Below are 4,974 nucleotides of genomic sequence, written 5' to 3'. Positions count from 1 at the left end.
TGAATACATAGAAACAGAGATGGGACAGTTCTGGCAGTTTACCAGACTTAGATTCTTGTCATTTTCTGAGGCCCAGCTGACTTTTTACCCTTAGAGTCTGTTCAATATCCCCCACCTTTCAAAAAAAGTAGTCAAAATTGGTTTACTTACATTAGAAAGTCATAACTTACAAAGCTGGTTACATTTAACCATTAGCTTCCTCTTTATCTTGATTTCTCATTCTCTTGAATTTCTGCCAGGATCTGGAGTAGAAACCTTACAGGAAATTGATTTTTGCCCATGTGTTTATCCCAGTTTCCTTCCTGCCTCTTCTTTTACCCTGCAAGCCACATCTTCTTTTTGACATTATTTTTTCAACCACCTCCAGTGCCAACTGTAACTCCCATTTTTTGGTATAAACTTTCCTATATATTTCACAGCAAAATAGACTACCTCTATAGTTTCTTCCTCTAACCGAAATCTGGAAATAACTAATTTCTTGGTCACTCACTTGAGAAGAATCTGCCCATTATCCTAGAAGACCTTCAAATTTGTCATGGAACTCACTGGCAATGTCCTGGTTCTACCCCGTCCACAGACAGGATCTTCAGCCATTCTGATAGACTTATTCAGGTTCTTGTTATGTCTGTAATTATTGCTATCATCTTATGAAACCTCCTCCAAATTTTCAAATGTATACATATTCATTGAGGATTTGGGAACCTGGATATGGTCATACTCTTTGACTTGACTCCTATAATCTTAAGTATATTCGTCATCCATGTCAATGTTCCATCCTCTATTTTAGTCTGTTTTTGACCATTCCCAAGGCCTTTAATACCACTTTGTGGAAAATATTGTTGGTTGTGTGCCCAGTGGGCACTCAGTTCCCTTATTGCTTCTTTTCTCAATTAAGTGAATATATCAGATACTCAGTTATCCAGTATCCTTGGCAACTAGCTATTGGTGGCTAAGGGACCCAGTTACGACCAAGGAGACATAAGAAAAATTTTGGGAAATGCTTTCTTAACTGATAAAAGAAGAAACGCCAGTGGAGGGACCTTGAACATACTTTTATGCTTTTGGACTTTGTCATGTGAAGATGACTGAAGTCATCTCATAGCTCTGACAAATAGCTCTGACTGACACTGGAGGATGGTAGAAAATACCAAAAACCCTGTAGTTCTCAATGACATTTTGTTTGTTTGTTTTAATGTTTATTATTTATTTTTGAGAGAGAAACAGAGTCAGGGGGTGGGGAGAGGCAGAGAGAGCGGGAGACACAGAATCTGAATCAGGTCTCCAGACTCTGAGCTGTCAGCACAGAGTCCCATGCTGGGCTTGAACCCATGAACTGCAAGATCATGACGTGAGCTAAAGTTGGATGCTTAACCAACTGATCTACCAAGGTGCCCTTCAATGACATTCTTAAGCTACCAAACAAAGTCTACAACCAGCTACTTCAGGATTTTGTGTTACTTGGGAAAAGTACACTGCAAATATTTGTCACTTTTAGATCAGTATCTCTGATACTTGTGGCTGAAAGCAACTTGACACACTACTAGGACACCAAGAAGCTTATTAGGAAATAAAGGAAAAGTAAGAGTCCTTGTCCTTGAGAAGTTTACTTTAGTGAGGAGGTAGTCATGCAAACTAAAAGTACATTGTATTTGATAGACTAGTGGTGAACTAGACTGTTCAATTCTAAAAGGACAGAGTGTGTGTCTGTTTTGTTGTTGTTGTTGCTGTTGTATCCATAAAGCTTACTGTGGCACAAGAATATGGCAGATGCTTAATAAAACTGAAGAAAAGTTGGAAGAAAATGAAAACTCAACTTGGTGTGCCTGTGTGTATAAGCATGCAAGAACTTTAGAAGGACCTTCAACTTTATAATTTATTTTGGGTAAGGGAAGATATACAATTGTGTTGAAATAGGAAAATCAATATTCTAGATTAAACCTCTTTAAGGAAGGTATGTGTATGAGTGATTGAGTGTGTGTATGTGTATGGAAGAGAAAGAGAGGGAGAGAGACAGAGAGAGAAAGAGAAAGAGAAAGAAAGGGAGAGAGGGGACAGAGGGAGGGAGACAGACCAACCCTCTGACCATTTTCTGCTGAATGAAACTGGTTTTTCAGGTGTGATACAATTTTCCAGTTGGTAATTAGGCTTTATCATAAACTCATTACAATTTTAAATGTTAACAAACATGAATGTTTCTAATATAAAAGTTTGAATTGAATGAAAGTATCACATTTTAGTGACAATTTCTATAAAATATTAAGCTAAATAAAATTAATACCACATATTCTTCGAGTCCCACATCTTAGGCAGATTTATATACCAATGATTTCAGCATTTGATATACTTTATTGTTGTATACTTTTAGTGCTATTTGACTTCACTTATACTAATGTATTGGATAAAAAGTTTGAAAAAGGAGAAAATAAGAATTAGTTATTATTCATATAAAATATTGAAGCACCATTCTTTTTGCCTAATTGTATGGGGAAAATATTTGTGTAGGGATGATAGCTAGGTGTTTAAAATTATATTATATCCAGGGGCACCTGGGTGGCTGAGTGGGTTGGGTATCTAACTCTTGATTTCAGCTCAGGTCATGATCCCAAGGTCACAGGACTGAGCCCTGTGTCAGGCTCCATGCCGAGTCTGGAGTCTGCTTAAGATTCTCTCTCTCTCTCTCTCTCTGCCCCCTTTTCCCTGCTCACATGTGCTCCCTTGCTAAAAAATAAAATCTTAAAAAAAAAGTATAGCCATAAGTGGAACTGGAGTCTCAAATTCCAGTCTGGGTAATCATTCTCCTCGTTTCTCTCTAAACGCCAAAATTTTCACTATAGATACATATAGGACATATGCTCTTTCAGCTCAGTGTGCCATGGAACTCAAGTATGGCACATTTATGAAAAGAAAATAGCATCAAGAACACTAAAGTCTTAACCATAGAGGAGGTTAGAAATACAAGTCAAAGTGCTAAGCTCCCAAAGTAACAATTTCTTTAATTTCATAAGAAAAACAATTATATACAAGCATAGCGATGTATAGCAACTCTACATATATGCCTCTTTACCAACTATTTGCAAATTGCAAAGCACCATAAAACAGTGATTAACTAGGATGCACTAAGGGTTTATGACACAGGCACCAGAAGTCTCTGCTACTGGATTTTTTTTTGTTCCAGTTTATGCTGGGCTCTGAAGTTATCTATTACCTTGTTGGTCTCAGGATTCCCTTACATTCATACAAATTATTGAGGACTCCAAATAACTTTTTTTTTATGTGGATTTTATCTACTGGTATTTCCTGTATTGAAATTGAAACTGTATCTGTTGATTAAGTGCAAACATTTGTGAAAGAAGGGCAGACAAGGTTATACTTTCTTCCATTCAAATTTATCAAACTCCCAAAGGGCTTCCCTAATTGAGGCTTCTATTCTTTGTAGGAGGAAACCAATAACGACTATATCTCAAAGAGAAGGACCCTATTACATACTGAAAAAGAACACTTCTCTCAAGCTACCACATCACAATTAGGATTTGAAAAGTAGTACTTTTGGTGGTGGAATGGCTTTAACCAAGGTCTAAGTACCCAAAGAACTTGAACTATCCCTTCCCTAATACCATGCACTGGGTATTCTCTCCATTCCAATCTTGAAGAAATCCAGTGTTAAAAAGTTGATGACCAAAATAAATTAATAAATAACTTGTATTTAGTTCAAACTTAAGGTGAACGCAGAAAGTATAAATGCCCTAGAAAACAGAATCTGAGGCAAAGCTTACATACAAACATGTGGTTAGAGTGTGCAATCCTAGGGCAGTAAGAGAGAAAGGGAAGTGAAGCAGGGAAATAGGAAAAGAAACACAAGGCGATACATTACCAAGCAAACTATAACTTCATAAAAACACACAGGGTTTTGCTTGGACACAGGGACATCTCTGAAAAGTCCATATGAAGGGTGCCAATGGGTCTTGGAAACCTCTGGTAGGTGATCAGGAGAAAGGATGTTGAATTTGTTAGCTCCCTTTCACCTTCTATATTTTTTAAATTAAGTTTTTATTTAAAAACAAGTTAGTTAACAGTGTAATATTAATTTCAGATGTAGAATTTAGTGATTCAACACTTACATGTAACACCCAGTGCTCACCACAAGTGCCCTCTTTAATACCCATCACCTATTTAACACATCTCCCCACTCACTTCCCCTCTGGTAAGCATCAGTTTGCTCTATAGTTAAGAGTCTTGTTTCTTGGTTTCTCTCTCTCTCTCTCTCTCTCTCTCTCTCTCTCTCTCAGTAAAAATTTTCCTATGGAACAATAACACCCACATCCACATGTGGGTTATGTTACTTGGCCACACCAGGAACTTGCTGTATAACCCAGATATTCCATGGGGCCTGCTTAAATCAAACCTTGCAGTGGAGCTGCTGTAGCTGTGACTATGATAGCTCCATGGAAGAGGATGTGTCCAGGAGAGGATGAGACAAGTGGTGGTATTTGGAGTTGAGGCTATCATGGCAGTGGCCATTGAACAAGGTTGAGAGTGAAGCTGAGCAAATCTGGAAAGATGCATAAACTGAGTCTGGCACACACACACAGGAGATTTCATGTACATATCTGGAATTAGATTAGTTATTAGAATCACACAGGAACAGTCAGACCAGGATGAACTGGTAACCTAACCAATATAATCATCTTTGCATCTCTCTTCAAAACTGCTGTACTTAATCCATTAGAAGACAACCTTGCTTATAAATGGTCTGAAGCCTATTTGTTGCCAAATAAGAGAAAAGCTTGTCATCAGTTTCCTCTAGTTTATTTTTTTGAGTCCTGTGATAACTGGTACTATTTGGAACATTGTTGGGTTAAAAAAATTAAAATGTTGGGTTAGAAAAAGTGGTTAAGAGATAATTCACTGCTTAGTTGGTGGTCCCTAGGGTACCTTTAGTTTGATGGATGATTCTTAATAGTGTTACATTGTGTA

The sequence above is a fragment of the Panthera pardus genome, unplaced genomic scaffold, assembly GCF_024362965.1.
Source record: "Panthera pardus isolate Hobbes unplaced genomic scaffold, ASM2436296v1 HiC_scaffold_13, whole genome shotgun sequence".
Classification (NCBI taxonomy): domain Eukaryota; kingdom Metazoa; phylum Chordata; class Mammalia; order Carnivora; family Felidae; genus Panthera; species Panthera pardus.
This window is presented reverse-complemented; position numbering follows the sequence as displayed.